At 43.1% G+C, this 19,968-nt stretch overlaps 1 protein-coding gene across 2 annotated transcripts in view; it reads right to left on the bottom strand.

Moving 5' to 3' along the window:
• SIN3B (SIN3 transcription regulator family member B) overlaps nt 1–19,968 on the bottom strand; it is a 1,843,877-nt gene that overhangs the window by 1,428,502 nt on the left and 395,407 nt on the right. The window lies entirely within an intron of this gene.

Below are 19,968 nucleotides of genomic sequence, written 5' to 3'. Positions count from 1 at the left end.
ATCCAAACCCACAGACTGACGAATGAATGCAAATGAGAACATCAAATCAGTCATTTATCTGGCTGAAACTATACAGAAAACCCTTAAAGGAATTTGAGAAAAGCACAGAGACATGAAGCATATAATAGCAGTAATGAGCTCTGAAGTTTTACAGGGAAGCAAGGGCTTGCAGTGATGGCGAACCCTTTGGGTTTGACGTGTCAAAAGCTCTTGGCATAAAATAATTCAGTGCACTTCCATAAGCAACGAATGCAAAAGCAGTGTCTTTGGTAACTCAGGTGTTGGTGAGCGCTGGCATGTCACCCAAAACGTTGTGGCATGCGTCACCTTTGGCACGCGTGTCATAAGTTCACCATCACTGGTTATGGGATAGGGAAGCCTGAGTGTGCACAGAACATTATTACTTAGTAAAAAGGCACCAAGATGATCTGTCCATCAGTTCAAGTGTCTGGACATGATCAGTCTAATTTTTTATATAGCGGTACACATTCATCTACACAGAACATTCAGACATTCACTTGCTGGCAAGGTAAAATAGTTTGACTGTAACAAGATGGAATTTGGTCTTCTTTATATACTGATTTATGCTGCTTAAATCTAGAACTAGCCTGAGGTTCTTTGACTTCTTTGATACTAAAAGAACTTGGAATAGACTCTGGACCCTCTCTGGTCTGGTGGGATCTCCTGGATGGCTCCTTTTACCAACACAAAAGCAATCTCTCTTTTTGATACATTTCTTTGACAGACTGAAAGGTCTGGAGGAGGCAGGCAGTATATACCTTTAGTGTTGAGAAAAAGGGAATAAAGTAGCCTCTGAGTGTTATGCTCTTCACCCAGATGTCCTGCATGATGCCACTTATGAGCTTGGGTGAAGAGACAGCTAGTCCATGACTGCTACCAGAAAGGAGCAGCCAGGCAGCCCTTCAGGAATACTGATGCTGCTTCATAAAGAAAGGACCTCTAAATCTCTGATTTGGCATACCTCCACTGCCCCTAGGACAGTGTCCATCAAAGAGGCCTCCTCTGCTATGGCTACCCCATCTGAAGAAAAGTCAAAGAGGGGACACTGAGGCTTTGTAAAATAGAGCGACTTCTAGCCTCTCTGAATGATCTTTGAGGGGCCTTGTATCGTTCTCCTAGGGCCTGAAACATGGACCAGAACAGGTTCCTCCATTCAGGTGTGGCTAGCTTTCTCAGAATTCCAGACTTGTTTGGCTATGTTTCTTTGGAACCATTTATGTTTAAGGTCAAACATGCCAGAGTTGCAAGCTTGCCTCCCCATTCTGTCCATCAACCAAGGTTCTTTATCGAAGGGATGAATGGCTATGCTGTCAGACAGCTCTCCCTTGGTGGAAGCTGCTATGACAATGGAGTCCACCAGATGGCCCTTACTTCAGTGTTATTTATCCTTACAGGGGCTTACGTGTATGGACTCAGTAACATTATGCTCCTGCCATTCCCTTCCCGCTATTAGGTTAGGATCAGGCATCACTCATGGAGGGGGAAGGAGCAGACCAGAAAGCTCAAATAGCATCTTGTCATCTAGAGAAGGGATTCATGGGCCAGGAACACTTCTGACAAATCAATTCTAGAATTTCACTGAACTTGGCATCTCCTGGAGGGTATGTTGGGACCCCTCCCACTCATCCAAATGGCATCAGGGGTGGGGGTTTCCACTGACAAGTCAATGTGCCTCATGTTTCACAAGTATTTTTTTGGGTAAATCTGGTAGAGAGTCATCTGAAGCACCAACAAACTCTGTGGAATCCTCCTGAGGATGCTGGGTAAGGCCCTCTGGTCTGCTTGGTCCTCAGAAATGGTGATACAACAATGAAGGGGGGGTGAAGGGTGTATGGGGAGTGCAGAACAGGTCGATGGAATATCTTTAGCCTTTTCTGAAGTAGAGGCATTCATCCTGCTAATGACACTAAAAGCCAATCTCAAGTCAGTTTGCACCAGAGACCTCCAGCCTGTACTGTATCAGTCCTCACTAGTAGATATTAACAGCACAGAGGATGGAGGGACTGACACTAATGAACTGGATAGTTTCGACATCATGAATGGAGCACAGACCTCAAATGCTGAAGCAATGGATTGTGTTGAGGATGCAGTGCTCACACCCCAGCAACTCCAATGGTCTCTGAATTAAGAGAGTTGTATGAGTGACGATCGGTACCATGGAACCCAAGCTAGTCTAAGGCAACCTGAGAGGCTCCTGGAAAGGTGATGACTCCAAGACCTCTGGAGCTAAAACATGGACTGGAGAAGAGCTTGTGGGAGAAATACTGGGTAAATTCAATTCATCCTGTACACACAGAGGGATGGGATAACACCAATTTCAATTTGGCAGTTCACAAAGGCCGTCATCATCTTACCCAATCAAACTCACAGGAGATCTAGAAGAGCCTTGCAATACCTAAAAGAGGAAGTGAAGAGCAGTCATGAAGGCAGAAACCTGAAGAGATCTTTCTCCAATGGACAGCTGTTTGATGTTCTTCGAGGAGAATGACTGAAGAAAACTACAGTCTTGGTGCAGGGAGGGAGCTAGCATCATAAATAAAGAAGGTACCAATGAGATCAGTACTGAAGGCACCTATGGAGGGTCTAAACAAGGAGTTTTTGGTAATGGAGAAAATCCCAACTCCTCAGTCTTCCTTTATCTCTTTTTCCTTCCCTTACTATTTTTTTTCCCTAGCTTATCTTTCACATGATCTTGCTCTTTGCCGACTTCAGAGAATGAAGAAAGAAAGAATCCCTTTAGGAGTTAACTTATTTTTTGATTCCTGAAGGGAACACAGGATATCGCCTGAGCAGTAAACGAGATCTGAGAAAGGGTGGGGAGAGATTCAAGATGAGTGTAAGGGAGGAGGATGAGCTTGAGCTTTTAATAAAATGAAAATTTGCCAGATGTGATCAAACAAGGAGGAGAATTTCTACAGTCAAAGTAGAATGATGGGTTGACACAGGACTGTGTGTTACAGCTTAAAATGTGACTATTTAATAAAGATGCTAAAAAGTCAAAGTAAACTTTATTATCATTTAGAACTACACAAATGTAGCCTAAACAAAATTTTGTTCATCATCTCAATTCTTGAGATTACAAAGGAAAGTGAAACACATAAAAGTAGGGAAATAAACATAACTAACAAATACAATACTACTCCCAATACACGTAAGAAAGAGCGGAGACAACACTCGTATATGAAAAGAATACCCTCCCCCGAGTTAAAACAACTAACCTATTTAAAGTAAAACAAAACATACTACAGATTGAAATGCTTAAATTATTTGTCTAATATTGCACTTGAGTGAATTTATTATAAATAATACTGACTATGGATTTAATAAATAAATAATAATATATGTAAGTATATAATGCACAAGTAAATAAAAACTGATGTATGTGTCCAGACCCCTGGGACTAGTGCCGGAGTTCAGAAGTCTAATCATTGTAGGGTAGAAACTGTTACGGAATCTTGTAGTCCTGAGCGGATGCTGCAATATCTTCTGCCCAATGCCAGATGCTTAAACTGTCCATGTGCAAGATGCGTGCTATCCTGTATTACTTTGGTGGTCTTTCAGATGCTTCTTGCACAATGAAGATGTTGCATCAATGGAAGACTGGAACCTGTTACCTTATCCGCAGCCCTCACCACTCTTTCAAAATAATGAAGGTGGGACTTCCAAAGATGGCTGCATATGGAGTATCAGCTAAATTCTAGTTCTCCCAGTGTGAAAACAGAAACTTAGCAGAGGTTTGGGAGGTTGGCCTAATGGTTCAGGTGTTTGCCTTACAAACACAAGGTGCAGGGTTTGAGTCTCACAAGGGATAAATGGCTAGGCTTAAAATAGCTCGCAAGGGTAGTTAGCCTAATACTAATCTATGACCCTAAACTAATCTATGAAGGCCAGCGGACTTAGATTTCTGGGTAAATTTCAGTAAATGGCTTGTAAATGCACTGCCTGGATGCCAAGAAAAAATTGTAGAGGACCTGAAGGAAAATCGGCAACAAATAAAACACTGACTGGGAAAAGTACGGTAATTTTTCAGCAATTCGCAGTGTAAACTCCAGACATGACTTCCAGTAACCTAGAGAAAAGTACAAGGCAACTGCACACAGACTGGACTAAAATAAATGAAACATTGAGAAGTATATCAACTCAAACAAAAGGCTGGAAAAATGGAAAAAGCTTTAAACAGATATTCAGATAAAGGGATAAAACAGCAAAATTCAAATGTCGAAATGAAGAAAAGGCTGTCTGAATATGACACTACACAAGAAAAGATGCTTCAAAAAATAAAACAATTGGAGAACAGAACATGTAGGGAAACTAAGTTACGTCTTTCCATAATGTGGCAACTCTGTTGTCTATCTTCATTCCTCCTCACAATACGGTCTCAGATCCGGCTCAGCCACATTCTCCAGACTTGGAGCAGACTCTTGGGCTCCTTTCTCTTACCCAGAATGCATTACACCCAGCCAAGCACCTCAGATCACATTTGCTGATTCAATGCATCCATAACTCTGACAGCAAAGATTAATGGCAGATGAGGCCCAGACATGGGACCTAGGAGTCTCACCATGTTCCACAATCTTCTAGATGAATGAGGCAGGGGGGGGATGGCTGGGTGGGAAAGTGAGTAGGAATGAAGATAAACACAGATGCCAAGTTATCTTACGACATAACTTTCTGTTCTGATGTTGTGTTCTTCATTCCTCCTCACAATAGGGTCAGAGTCCACAGATATGCGACTCCCGGGTGGCCCTCATGGAAGGATATACCAGAGCACCATCAAGCCAAAGGAAGCCTTGCTCCTACAAACGATAACCAAACTTGCAGTGTGCCACAAAGGTGTGACCATTAGATCATATAGCTGCTGCACAAATATCATCAATGGAGTTTCTACAGTACTTGCGTATCATTGCAACCAGATTCCAAACAACTCGATAATACATAAGTAGCGATTTCTCCAGTTTGTAAAAAGTTTCTAAGAGCAATGTTTAAATTCTGTCCCTATTTTGTGTGTCAATTTTCACAAATGTGATTCATTATTTGTAAACAAAGCACAAGGGATGAATGACTTTAGAATGAGCTACTGTTTCTGGGATTCCGGATTTACTGGCCTTTTTTTTTTTGAAAAATGTCTGGGTCCCCAGAAGCTTGAATGCACTTGGGCACACTGTTACCTCTCAAGTCTCCAGATTTCTGCCTCATTTTTAATGTATTCCTTGCAAAATCTGTAGTTTCCGAGTCATCGAGGATTAATGTCAGTAAATAATGGCATGCGTTTCTTTTCAGACTTCATCTCCTTCAAAGACAGCAGAGATCCCACAATGACTGTGTATGTTTGTTGGTATTTTGACACTGCGTCCTTTTCCTGTTCTCTATCAATTTTCTGTATGTTGAATTAGGTTCCTGCCATCTGAGTTTTGGTCAGCTTTGCTTGATTTAGGCAGTAAACACGAAAGGAAAAAAAACAGGAAGAATGATGACAGCTTTGGAAGCTGCTTGCGAAAACAGGTAATGGCAACCGTGCTACATCCTATATGGTTACATTGTCTGTTGATAGAATCAACCTGTGTATGTATACAGCTTAGTCTGTTTATTTAATGCCGCAAAATAGGGACGGATTTTAGATATTACCCTTATAAACATATAAAGTTGGGTAATTAACATATTTTGAATCTGGGTGCAATAATACGCAAGTACCATTTCTAGATGAGAAGGTGGAAGAAGTAGTCATAGCCCTCGTGGAATGTGCTCTAGGAGGATGAGGTAGTTCTAGACCTTTTTGTGAGTAAATGAAAAAGATAATCAGTTATCCATTTTGCAAGAATGACTTTGGAAATCGCTTGGCCCAATCTGTTAGCCGAGGAAGGTATAAACAGTTGGTCAGACTTCCTGTGTTGTATAGTTTTGTGCAGATAGAAAAGCATTTGTCTATGAACATTGAGAAGATGTAGAGCATATTACCCTTTACTGGAAAAATTTGGAAGAACACCGGCAAGTCCAATGGTCACTTTAGGTATAAAGGAAGAATTTGTGCGAAGAGAAACCCCCTCCTTTTGAAAAAATTGTGTAAGGGGGTTTGGAAGATAATGCCTGAAGTTTGGAAATTCTCTTCACTGAAGTAATGGCCACTAAGAAGATAGTCTTCCATGACAAACTTCATGTCGCAACTGGCAGCTGGTTTAAAGGGACCAGGAGTCAGACCCTGCAACACAACAGTGAGGTTCCAAGGTGGAGAGGGGTCCTTGATGAGAGGTATCAACATGAAAACACCTTTCAAAAAAATTTGCATAATCTAAAAGTGGACAGGGTATGAGATTCACTAGCAGTGTGAAAATCAGAAAATGCAGCTAACTGAAGCTCGATGGTAGAGAAGTTAACTCCTTCTTTAAACAGGGTACTAAGAGTGAGCAAAATATCTGACATTAGTGCTTTGAATGGGTCAGTTTTCCTACTGGTAGCCCAAACAGTGAACAGTTTCACTTGCTGGTGTAAACTTTCTTTGTAGAATCCTTTTGCAAGTCTACAATTATTTTACAAACTGGAGAAGTGAGCCTAGACTGTCTTGCTAGGGTTGAATTGAAGAAACCAAGTGGTCAATCTTGGGGCATGAAGATTTGGGTGCCGCATTCTCGATGGGTGAGAAAGTAGGAACTTATGGGCTCCAGTATCCACGGGGGGTATTACAGATGAGACCAGAGGTAGGGAACCATACTTGTTAAGGCTAGAAGAAGGCAATAAGGATGACCGAGCTCTTCAGCCTGCTTGCCTTCTGAAGAAATTTCTAGACAAGAGGAAGAGGGGGATAAGCATACAGGAGACCCAGGGGCCAATTGTACACCAGTGTGCCCCTCAGGGACTCCCAGGAGGGGGTATCAGAGTGAAGAACTTGCTGCATTTGTTATTGAGGGGAGAGGCAAAAAGTTTGCAGCAAGGTATGACCCCAGCGATTAAAGATCATATTTGAAAACTGACTGACTGAGGGACCACTCATGCAGAATCAGGCTTAATCTGCCAAGTCTGTTCTCCAAGTTGGTGGTTTTCTCCAGAATATGTGTTGCAACCAGAAGGTGGTCTGAAGAGATCATCCATTCCCACTTCCTCATGGTCTCCCTGCACAAGGGTACAAACGGGTTCCTGCTTGCTTGTTGATGTATCAGACTACACACATGTTGTAAAAGTGTAAAATGCAATAGTCCCCCAAGGCTTGTAATGTTAGAACTGCTTTCATCTGTAGGATATTGATATGCAACCTGGTCTTGATTGGGGACTACGTGCCTTGGACCATCTTCCCACTGCAATACCCCCCACCTAAACTGGGAGGCTTCCATGATCACTGTGACTATTGAAGTGGGGGTTAAGAGGGGTCTGCCTAGAATGAGATTGACTGAATCCACCAGCTGAGGTGACATTTGCAAATTGGTGTAATTCTGATGATTGTAGCCGATAGAGAATGTACCACTGCATTGCCAATGTCCACTGAAGAATCCGCATAAAGAACCTTGCTAGAGGGACTAGTAGAAATCACTGCTGACATGGATCCTGCAGCTTGTAAGACTAGCCGCACAGGGGGGACTGGTGGGATAACAACTCCCAGACTGGATTCCTCAGTGTTGTTATGCAGTACTAAGGAAGAGAAGCTATTTGATCCCTCATGTTCAGCTGCATTCCTAAGAATTCTAGGTTCTGCACAGGAGTCGGACTGGATTTGTCTATGTCGGTAGTGATGCCCAGGGAGTGTAAAAGTTGGATTAAGTAATCTCTGGCTTGGATAAGCTGATGCCTAATGAGGGCGGTAAGGAGTCCATCTTCTAAGTATGGAAACACCCAGAATCCATTGATTTTCATGTGAGCTGCTATGATCTCCAGGCATTTGATGAACACCTGGGAGGCTGTGGTGAGTCCAAAGGGCAGTGCCCTAAATTGAAAATGACTGGCTCCAGGCAAAAAGTGCAGGTGTCGCCTGGAGCACCTATTTTGATGCGATTAGGACATATCCTTGAGATCTATTGAGCACATCCAATCGTCCTTGTGCAACAGTGGCAGAATGGAGTGAATCATAAGCATTTGGAACTTCCACTTCTTTACATAATGATTCAACTTGCTTAGATCCAGAATCGGTCTTTGGACCCCTGCCTTTTTCGGCACCAAAAAGAAGTGTGAGTAGATTCCAAATCCTCAGTTTGGTTGGGACCTCTTAGACAACTCTTTTTTGCAGCAGTTTTAGAATCTCTTGTGCTGCCTGCTCCCTCTGACTGGGTGGCATGTTGGGGAGTTTCTTGGTGTTTGGAGGGGAAAGGAAAAAAGGAATGTAATAGCCCCTGGATATTATGCTTACCATTCAGAGATTTTGAGTCAAGTGGGTCTAGGCTTTTGCGTGCAAAGCAAGTCGACCCCTAACTGCTTCTAGTGATGGACAGTTGGGTAATGCCTTCAGGACCACTGATAGGGCTCGTCAGAGAAGGTGTCTCTGAAGCCCTGGTTTTGCAGACCAACTCTGCCTCTTGGGCAGCGCCTACCATTAAACCCTCCTTCTCTGCCTCTAGAGGAAGGTTCCCCGCAGAGGTCTTGGAAAGGCCCTTGGGATGTACAAAAAGACATTTTCTTGCCTCCACATTGGTTCCTGGAGAAGGACCTCTGAGGCACAGAAAATTTGATTCCTACAGCAGAAAGATTATTTCCATCCTTTTCACTGAGTGTGAGTGTCTCTCTAACCAAAGGCCCAAGCAGTGAACAGCCATCATAGAGGGCATTCACACAGGACACCTTAAAGGGCTACAGGAAATCACATTCTCATCCAGGCATGCCTCCTTAGAGACAGACTTGAACCAGCAGTTTGTGAGGTACCTTACGTTGTATGGGGAATTAGCCTCATTGAGGAATTGGCGACTGACAATAGAGTGGCCAGCTTGGGAGAAGGTTTCTTGAAGTCCTTCGCAGGCATGGGCTCAGAGAGAAAAGCTGAAAGCTCCTTGATCAGATCTCTCTCCAGCCAGGTAAAGTGAGCAAGGTAATTTAACAACCTCAGTGCAAAAGTGGCTAAGGTGTAAATGCATTTTCCAGTCCTGTCCTACGCTCTAGACTCCTTGCTAGGGGGTTGGACACTGGCAGTCTCCTTTGCCAATTCTTTATTAGTAGCAGCCACCACCATGATGGGATCAACTATGGGACCCTTACACCAATGATTTCTGTCTGCTGGTGAGACCAGGAACCTATTGGGGTGCTTGGGAATGGGCTCAATGGTGTCTGGTTCCTTCCATGCCTAGCAGGAAACCACATTGACGAGGCAGTCCACTGAGGGGGGGGGGTCACCAAGGAAGCAGATAAGCCTGTTCTGAACACCTCCAAAAGCACTGACTGCTTGAAAGAAGGAGGTTGGGCAGACCACCTACCTTTCTGCTTCAAGATTTCCAGAATGTCTCCGAAGGAGATGTCCTCAGGTGGGGATCCTTCCCCCTTCATCAAAGTCAGTGCCTTTGGTCAATGACTCCATGGGGGAGTCTGTGCGTCTCCTTTTGCATGTCTTCTTACGGGGGACTTCCTCAGCGGGGTACTCTGGGGAAGTACCGGAAGAAGGAAATCCCTCCTGGGAAGGGAGGTCCTGGAGGCCACTCAGAACAGGCTGACTCAGGACAGAAAGAAATGGGGTCAAGGCCAGAACCTGAAGGGGGTACAGGGGTGGATTACAGGACATATGGCGACGGTTCTCTAACTCTGGAGAAAACCCTTACCACTACCAGAAAAGCTGATGGATTGGGAGACGTCCTTTCCTTCTCCCCCGAAGCCATGAAGGGAAAGGGCTAGGAGGCACACCAGATCTATGTCCTCCAGAAGGGAATGGACCTGAACTGTCAAGGGCCGAGGCGTCTAAGGGAAGAGATGGCTCCAACAAAGATGGAGCTGATCTCACTCCTCCAGACCCAACACAAACACCTCGGCTCAGAAATCCGCTCTGCTCCAAGGGAATAGGAACATGTCTGTTCAGGGGTATCATCTGCATGGAGGAAGGAAGCTTCCCCTGCACTGAACCAGACATGGGAGTTTCGAAACCTGCAACTCCAAAGCCAAGAGTCGGATCAGAGAAGGAGTCCTGATGGTATGGCCCATGTACTCATGAATCCAATAGGGGACGAAGCAGATACTACTACTGCCATTTGGATCTAGGTCTTGCGGAATATCCTCATCAACCTGTCAATGTCTGCCTTGGAGCAGCTTCTAAAGGATCTGGAGGAAGCAGATGAGGGAGGTCAAGAGTGCTTAGACATGACTGAAAGGGCAAAAGACTTGGTCTGAGCTGTCAGATCTACAGTCACTGGATCCAATACTGGAGCAGATGACAAAAGAGGTGACAAGGTAATGATTTCCCCTGGATCCAAGGATGCTGGTGGATCCAACAGGGCAGGCAATTTCTTTGGATCTGAGGGGGTCAGATCCGAAGTTCTTAGCCTTGACCTTAGGTTCCACAGAATCTCTCAGGGAGGCAGGGAGAGACCTCATTTTGCTTCTTTAGAAGAGGAAGAAGAAGAAGCCAAGGAACGGGTCTGAGCCTCAGGAGCTGAAGCTGGAATAACACCCCTTAAGATTAATTTATTTCTCCTATCCTCGAGAGCTCGCAGACTGAAAGCAGTGCATACCACACAATCAACTTTTAGGTGATCTGCACCGAAACACTACAAGCACTCCTTGTGGGCATCATGATTGGGGATTTTATGCCCACAAAAGTGCAACTTTTGAACTTCGGGGAAGGTTTGTCCGGCATTATAGTAACAGAAATACCAAAGCCCACCAAAAACCAAAGGACACTAAAGAAAGTGAAGTCTAAGAGCTATAATACACTCCAACTGAAACTTAGTTTTAACTATAAGAAACTACAGCAGCTTTAACTACCTAATAAAAATCTTTTTTTTTTTTTTTAAAACAGGAATTAAGAAAGGATGTAGAAAGAAACTGAATGAGAGAGGATATCACTTACAGAACCACGAAAGACACAACAATAAACAGTTGAAATACATTGAAAGCCACCACAGCTCAAGAACACAGAGATCCGCACCCGAATGCTGAAGCAGCAAATGAGATCTGGGGTACTCAGGCAGGTGTAGTGCATCGTGGTCAAGAGGAAGAAGCTTGATAGTCAGATCCAAGACTGGAGAATGTGGTCGGGCCAAATTCGAGACCCAGTTATGAACAGAAATGAAGACATCAGATCCTGAGACTTTCTGGTGTAACAGAGAAGCTGGAAGGAAAAGACTGCATACATTTTACAAAAGCACAAATAGGCAGCTGGATTGGTATTCCACAATATGAGTTATTAGTTCAAATGGTACACAGAGTGTATGCTCCAAACCTGGCTATGAAAAAGCAACCTAGACCTTTAATATTACAGATGCAATCCTACCAGCAGGAGTTGATTCTGACAAAACTGTGGCAGAAAGGCAAAATACTAAAAGTGGAAGACAGAAGAGTGTTTGTGGAGAATGATTACTTATTGTACACCAGCCAGAAGAGGAGTAAATTCATTCCACTGTTCAGGGAATGTCTGCACTGAGGTGTGAGATTCAAACAGCTGTACCCAGCTGTTTTCAAGCTATTCTTCCCTGGAAGGAAAAAATCATTTTTTGATGGAGTACATACGAAGGAGCAAATACAAAAGTTTACAGAGCAAAAAGTGAGCTATGAAAACAGATTCTGCTTCTTGTTCTTCTGGTAATTAAGACCACAGAGAGACTGTACCTGTGAAACCTTTTCCACTACTTCAAAGGAAAATGTGGGAGAGAAGGAAGTGAGCAGGAGAGTTGACTAGAATAATACAAAGTACATTGGAAATGAAAAAGAGACAGGATTTGAGAGACAGACATGAACAGTAATAAAACAAGTAACTTAATGTGGGATTACCATGCAATAATTGTATTTGTGAAACAGGACAGAATAAAAACTGGAAATATTGGACTTCTTCAGAATTTGTTGGACTTGGGGACTCTATAAAGTATATGCCCTACCTCATGTCATTAATGTTCTGAAAAATGCCTTGGGGAAGAGAGGAGAGAAAGTAAACTGCAAGTAAAGAAAAATTAGTAATCTCACTCCTAACAAACAAAGAGCCTTACAAGAGTTAAAGAATTTGCAGTCATTAGTTATTAAACAGGCTGATAAAGGAGGAGCAGGAATTGTTTTATTAGATAAACAATTGTATCTACCAACAAATGTATAAACTTTTACTTAACAATGAAACTCATAAATCAGTCTCTAAAATTATGGTCAATGCTATTATTGATAAAGTGTCATTTCTTATGTTTGATCTTATTACTGGATTGACAGACGAACCATTATTTAAGTATTTTAATGTTCTCAAACCCACTATACCTAGAATTTATGGTTTACCTAAGGTACATAAAGACCTGGCCTCACCACCAATGCGTCCCATAGTGTCAGGGGCTGGGTGGTGCACCGAGCCCTTATCCATCTTTGTTGAAGGTACAATACATGGATTATTAGAGAATTGTCATACCATTCTAAGAGATACTAAAATGCTCCTTGAAAGGTTACATAACAGGATGGACACTATTACCAATGACACTGACTTTGTACCGGTTACAATGGACATTGAGTCATTGTTTACCAGTATCCCTAAAACTTAGGGTATTGAAATGGTTAGAAATTTCCTGTCAACAAATATATGTTTTTCAAATAGTAAGATTAGAAAATAATGTTATGTTTGAAGAGAAATTTTTCCTGCAACAGGTTGGCGTGGCTATGGGCACTCCTTGTGCAAATAACTACGCCAACCTTGCGCTAGTCTGCTGGGAAGAAACGCATATACTCTCCGGTTTGAATCCTTTCTTACATCAAGTGCTTTGGTATATACGTTTTGTGGATGATGTTTTTATTTTATGGAATGGCAATGGTTTAGATTTTGCATCCTTTGTTGATTATCTGCATACCACCACTGACTTTTTAAAATTCACATACCGGCTATCTGCAGCTGAGATTGATTTTCTTGATGTACATCTAGCTAAAGCTGAATTTAACTGCTTCAAGAGTAGAATTTTCCACAAACCAACTAGAAAGAACACATACCTACACAAAACTAGTATGCATCCCAGGCACATCCCGAGAAATGTATTAAAAGGGCAAGTTTATAGGACATTAAGATTACATGATGACGATGAGGATGCACTACTAGCATTAAATAATTTAAAATTTGAGTTTATAGAGTACAGTTTTGTACCTACCATAAATGTAGATGTCCGAACAGGATAGCATCTGCAGTCATAACAAATGGGTTGTCCTGTCGTCAGGCAGCCCTTCGGTCGGCCGGATTCCAAAGTCTGGGTCCGGCTGATGTTGCACTTCACCCGACGTCATCTCTGCTGGTCTTCGGGTATAAAGGCATCAGCCGACGCCATTTTCCTCAGTGTTTCTTGCCCCAGATGCCAGTTGCCCTCTAGGAAAGCTACATTTTGGATAAATGCCAATGTTTCCAAAATAGTAGAAGGCAAACACAAAAAATAAGCATGTATGTACATATATACAAACAAATATACCATAAGAGACTCCCCCCCAGCAAGCTATAAGGAGGGTAAATACCCTAGGAGTACCACAGAGGGGAAGGAGGGTGGGTAATCCTGACTGCAGATGCTATCCTGTTCGGACATCTACATTTATGGTAGGTACAAAACTGTACTATGTCCTTCAAGGATGCATCTGCAGTCATAACAAATGGGTAGAATACCATAGCCAAACTAGGGGAGGAGGAAGAAGAATTATGGTGTAGTTAGGATCCCTTGCAATACAGCAGTGGCAAACCCTGCTCGGGATCTAGAGTATAGAGGTAAATTATAATGCTTGGCAAATGTATGCACGGAGGTCCAAGTAGCCCTCAATGATGTCCTTGGTTGCCACTCCTCGTAAGAAAGCTGTGGTAGTGGCTGTAGCCCTTGTAGAATGAGGTCTTATGTTCTGTGGAACTGGTTTTCCATGGTAGGAGTAACAGAATCTTATGCAATTTCCTATCCATTTGGAGATTGTCTGTTTGGAAATTGCTTTTCCTTCCCTTCCTGTTGCATAGGCTACTAAAAGCTGGTCAGTTTTTCTGTTACTTTTGGTTCTGTCCAGGTAGTAGCGTAACTGTCTATGTACATCCAAGGTATGCAGCAGCCTTTCCCCTGTTCTGTGGATTGGGAAAGAAGGTAGGTAGGTGGATTGCCTGGTTTAAAGACACTCTGGATACCACCTTGGGCATAAAAGTAGGATTAGTTCTCATGGACACTCTATCTTGATGGAAGATTAGGAAGGGTTGTACTGCCATTAAGGCCTGTAGTCCGAAACCCTCCTTGCTGAAGTAATTGCCAGTAGGAAAGCAGTTTTCCATGATAGGTGTTGAAGATCTGCTGTTGCTGCTGGTTCAAATGGAGGGAGTGTCAATTTTTCTAGCACAAAGTTCAAGTCCCATGCTGGTAATGGTGGTTTCCTAGGAGGTTTTACATTCTTGATCCCTCTGAGGAATTGCCTGAGTAGAGGATGAAAAGACAGGTGGATCAAGCTGTATTCTGCGGAAATAGCTGATGCATGTATCTTGATGGAGGAATAGGACAGGCCCGTATGTAGAAGCTCTGCCAAGTACTCCAGGATGTTAGCAATATCTATGTTCGACATCTTTTCCTCTTTCAGTACTCCAAATGACAAACCTTTTCCATTTTCATGCATAGTTCCTTCTTGTTGAAGGTCTGCGGGCTTCAAGGATAATGTCTTTAACCCTTTGGGATAAGTCTGGGTTAGTAGCTGTTATGTGATGTTCCAGGCAGTCAGTTGCAAGGTTTTTAGGTTTGGGTGCATGGTGTTGTAGTTGTTCTGAGTTAACATCAAAGGCATCAGGGGTATTGGCCACATTCTCCCCTGAGACATGCTCCTCAGCAAAGGATACCAGTGTTGTCTTGGCCAATTCGGAGCTATCAGAATTATCCTTGGACATTCCTCTTTGATTTTCAGTAGTACCTTGTGCATCAAAGGCAGAGGTGGAAATGCATATGCTGTCAGGCCTTTCCAACTGAAGGATAGAGAGTCCACCTTCCATGCTAGTGGGTGGCATGTCCTTGTGCAGAATTTTTTGAGCTGGTGATTGTGTGGGGATGCGAATAGGTCTGTTTGTGGCATTCCCCATTTCTTTGTGATGGCCTTGAAGATGTCCGGGTGTAGCATCCATTCGTGAGCATCCAAGGTGGTTCTGCTTAATATGTCTGCTAGGGTGTTTTCTTTTCCCGGCACAAATATTGCCTGTAACTGGATGTTGTAGCTCAGAGCCATATTCCAAAGGTCCAGAGTCATTCTGCACAGGGGGTATGAATGAGTGCCTCCCTGTTTGTTGATGTACCACACGACTGTGGTGTTGTCTGTCCTTATCATTAAATGGCCTTCTTTGAGGAATGGTTTGAATTTCTGGATTGCTAGTTTTACTGCCAGCAATTCTTTTTGGTTTATGTGCAGGTGCAGCTGGTCTGGAGTCCACAATCCTTGTATGCACTTGTCCAACATGTGCCCCAGCCTAGGTCTGAGGCGTCCGTTGTGATGGTTTGGTTTGCTTGAAAGTTGTGGAAGGGCAAGCCTGGGTTTGACTGGCATGCTTGAGCCCACCATAGGAACTCTTGTTTCAGGCATGGGATTAGTGGGATTTCGGTTTCTAAGCTGTGCCTGTGTTGAGACCATAAATTCTTTAGGTACCACTGTAGTTTTCTCATATGCAGTCTGGCATGGGGACCAGGATTATGCATGATGCCATGAAGCCCAAGGCCTGCAGTACTTTTCTTGCTGTTAGTTTGTGCTGCTTTGTTAATGCCAAGAAGTAAAGAGGGAGTTGTGCTTGTTTTTCTGCAGTTAGGAATGCCATTTGTTTTACTGTGTCCAATTCCGCACCCAAGAATGTTCTTGTCTAGGATGGTATCAGTCTTGACTTTTTTAAATTGACTGTGTATCCCAGGGCTTGTAGTAAGCAAATGACTCTTTGTAAATCTGTTGTCAGCTTGCTTTTGTTGTCCGCTTGTAATAGGCAGTCGTCCAGGTATGGATAAATTTGGATTCCCTGTAGCCTGCAATGAGCGATTACTGATGCCAGGCATTTTGTGAATACTCTGGGCGCAGTAGATAAGCCAAAGGGCAATGCTGAGAATTGATAATGCTCTGATCCTGCAAGAAATCCGAGGTATCTTCTGCAATTTGGTCGTATGGGGACGTGCAGGTATGCCTCCTTGAGATCTAGAGTTACCAGCCAACACTCCTTGCCCAGCATGGGAAGAAGTTGCTGTAGGGTCAGCATTTTGAATTTTGTACAATGATGTATGTGTTTAAGACGGACAGGTCGAGAATAGGTCTCCATCTTTTCTCTTTTCTTGGTACTAGGAAGAGTCTGGAGTAGAATCCTTTGCCCTGTTGTGTTATTGGTACTCTTTCCACAGCTCTCATCTTTGTTAATTGAGCTATCTGCTTTAGAGCTTCTGTTTTTTGATTTGGAGGTAGGTTTGGCATTCCTCTTTTTACTGGTAAGGTGTGGAAGTGGAACCTGTAGCCTTGGTCTATGGTTTGCAAAATCCACTATTCTTTTGTGATATAGTGCCAATTTTTCGAAAATAAGGCTAACTTTCCGCCTAAAGGTGCTGCTATTTGCTCCCTGGTAGGCGGTGTCAGAGTCAAGTCACTGTGATTGTACTGTTGCAGTGGCAGTGGTTGTGTCTGTGCCTCTCTGGTTATTGCCTTGCCACTGGCGTCCTCTATAGGCACCTCCTCTGGATTGATTTCTGCCTCTAGAGCGTCTATTCCTGCCTCTTTGAGATTTTGAGGAGTCTGGAAAGGACCAATTTTGGCAGGCCAGTTCCTGCTAAACCTTGGGGCTGAACCTGTAAGAAATCCTTAACTGTTTGTACAGATTTTGCCTTCTCTTCCATTTTCTTCATTACTTGCTGAGCAGGTGTACCAAATAGACTGGCCTTATCCATAGGAGCATCTAACAGCTTTGCTTTAACATGATCCGCAAAACCTGTTCCTTCAACCATGCATGCCTTCTTATCACTGTGCCAGTCATGGCTGATCTAAATGAAGCCTCCAGTGCATCATAGCCACATTTTAAAGAATGGTTACTAACCTGCTGAATGTTATTCACCATTTCTAAAACATATTTCTTATCTAAGGAGTCATCAGAGGACAGCTTCTTAGTTAACTGATCAAGCATAAACTCTTGGTATTGGATCATGTGAAACTGACAGTTTAAAGCTCTAGCTGAGAGAGTAGCAGAGGTGTAAACTTTTTCCCCATCTCTAAGGACCTGGATTCCCTTTCAGAAGGAAAGGGTTTTTGCTGAGGTCGGCTACTGCCTTAGGCCCCTGGGATATAGTCTCAGGATCTGCAAGTGGGGCCTTGTATAGGTGGTGATGAGTGTCTGGCACCCTGTAAAATCTATCTGGTTTGGCAGGGGCTGGAGGTAAAGTATCCGAGCAGTGCAAACATCATTAAATGCATCATCCACAACAGGCAGAACTGGAGGTATAGCTAAGGGCCTATGTTGTGGTAAGTGCAGAAAGGTCCTAAGCCTTTTTCTTGAATCTGAGAAATCTTGTCCCTGCCATTGGAATTGTTCTCTCATGGCATGTAAGGTTTCCCCCCAAAGGAAAATTCCTCTGGTGGAGAGGCAGATGGAATGGATTCTTCAGCATCGGAATCTTCATAAGTAGAAAAAGGAGCCTCTGGCTGATCTGTAATGTCTGAGTCATCCAAGAATCATCAGAGGACACTGGCTCGGGGCTCTGCTCTAGGTCTCTTTTCTGGAGGCTGAGAGGCCCTGTCTGGGTGAGATTGGGATCCCTAATTAAGGAGATTAAATCCTCTGCCAGAGTAAGCATTTGTGAACTAGAAGTGGGCCTATGTGAGGGTCTTAACAGGCACTGATTTAAAAGTTTTGGCTGCTTTAGCCCTGGCAAAGGCCTTTATAGACATGGCTGCAGGAGGCCTAGCAGCACCACGTGCTGGGGTAGAGACATCCAAAGGGATGGTGTCTGATAATTCACTAGGAACCACAGTAGTAGGCAAAACTTCAGAGGCCGATTCAACTAAGGTAGCAGGAGCCTCAGTAGTAGTCATGGATTCGCTGAAGATTGACCCTTTCGGTTTCTTCCGAAACCGAGACACTCACGCTTGCTTAACCGTGGTTTCGCCGAACCCGTGGACCGCGAGTGTCGGTCTTTTTCTTTGCGTTTTTTAACAATTTGGGTAGTCGGAGGATCCGACGGCATAATGTACGCAAAATCTGAGCCGAAAAACTGTTCAGCAAACTCCGACCGACGCCTAAGCGTCCGGTTGAAGGAAGCACAGGCTAAACAGGCTGCTACGTCGTGGTCTGGGCCTAAACAAGGTAGGCAGTAAGAGTGGAAATCTTTATGAGGTATTTGTTTCCCACAATTTAAACAGTTATTTACTTTTTCTGACATCGGCTGAGGCAAGAAAGAGTCCCCAACGGGGTACTTAGCTTTTTAGAATTCTTCGAAGTAGTATTCGGTAGTAGTAATCTCTGGATCTGACCGACCGGCACTTGCGAACAGCTTCTGCTTCGGGCCACGCGCAAGAAAGACTGGGAAAATGGCGCCGGCTGATGCCTTTATACCCGAAGACCAGCAGAGATGACGTCGGGTGAAGTGCGACATCAGCCGAAGCCGGACCCAGACTTTGGAATCCGGCCGACCGAAGGGCTGCCTGACGACATGACAACCCATTTGTTATGACTGCAGATGCATCCTTGAAGGACATCTAGAGGATACCAACCAGATGAAATTGATAAAACTATATCTGATGCATGGCATATGAGATCAACTAAATGTAGACCTTATTTTAACAACAACGAGGTAGCTCCATGTAATAATCCATCTAACATTAACTCTAGGCCACATAATGAATTTAGAGTAGTGTTACAGTTCGCGAGTGACGTCAACCAATATGTTGACGTCATCAAGAAACATTGGCACCTATTACAAGAGGTACCACAGTTGCAGGTTATCACCTGTAAAGATCCACTATTCAGTTTCAAGAACATTATGTCACTCAAGAAACAGTTATGTAACAAGGATGTACCTAAGAAAGCCATCCCTTCTTCACGTCAGGGCACTTTTCCTTGCAGGTCATGCAGTGCCTGCCCCTATATTTATAGTATAAATACCTATGTCCACCCCACCAAGCATTTTCAGTTACAGCTTAATACTTATGCTGACTGCAAGAGCACTGATGTTGTCTATTATTGTTTTTGTCAGAAATGTCCGGTGTTTTATGTGGGTAAAACAAATAGATTTCTTAAAGACAGAATTCTAGAACATCTTCGTGATGTCAAAAATAAGAAACCCACTAATGCACTTGCCCAGCATATTATTAATAAAGATAATTCACATTCCTTTAAGTTTTTTGTGCTACAGCGCATACACAAAAACATTAGAGCAAGACGCCTCAAACATGTTTAATTTTAGGCACCTCATACACCCATTACACTTATACTTATATTTATATTTATTCATATCTTAGAGACATAGACTACTTTTAGTTATACATACATATTGTAGATAGATTTTATGACTAGATCCAGATTTTTAGCCTTTATTTTTATCTATGTTTTTCATAGCTACAGTATTTATGGAGTTTATATCTATGCACATTACACTTGGGTCTTTTACCAGTAGTTTTGTATATAGATTTTGTATGCAGTTTTTATATGCATTTACACGCAGTATTTTATATGCGTCTTTTATATGCAGTTTTCTCTATATGTAGCCTTCTCTACATTTATAAGTTTTATATAGCTTTAATGCCTTAATTGACCTATGGCATCAGTGATTGAGTCAATGGTTCTATCTGTATATAAGCAATGGAGTGTTTTATTTTCTTGTCTGATGAAGCAATTAATTTTGCGAAAGCGCTCACCACTGTTCTTATTTA

The sequence above is a fragment of the Protopterus annectens genome, chromosome 13.part0 (assembly GCF_019279795.1).
Source record: "Protopterus annectens isolate FY-2018-M chromosome 13.part0, PAN1.0, whole genome shotgun sequence".
Classification (NCBI taxonomy): Eukaryota; Metazoa; Chordata; order Ceratodontiformes; family Protopteridae; genus Protopterus; species Protopterus annectens.
This window is presented reverse-complemented; position numbering and strand designations above follow the sequence as displayed.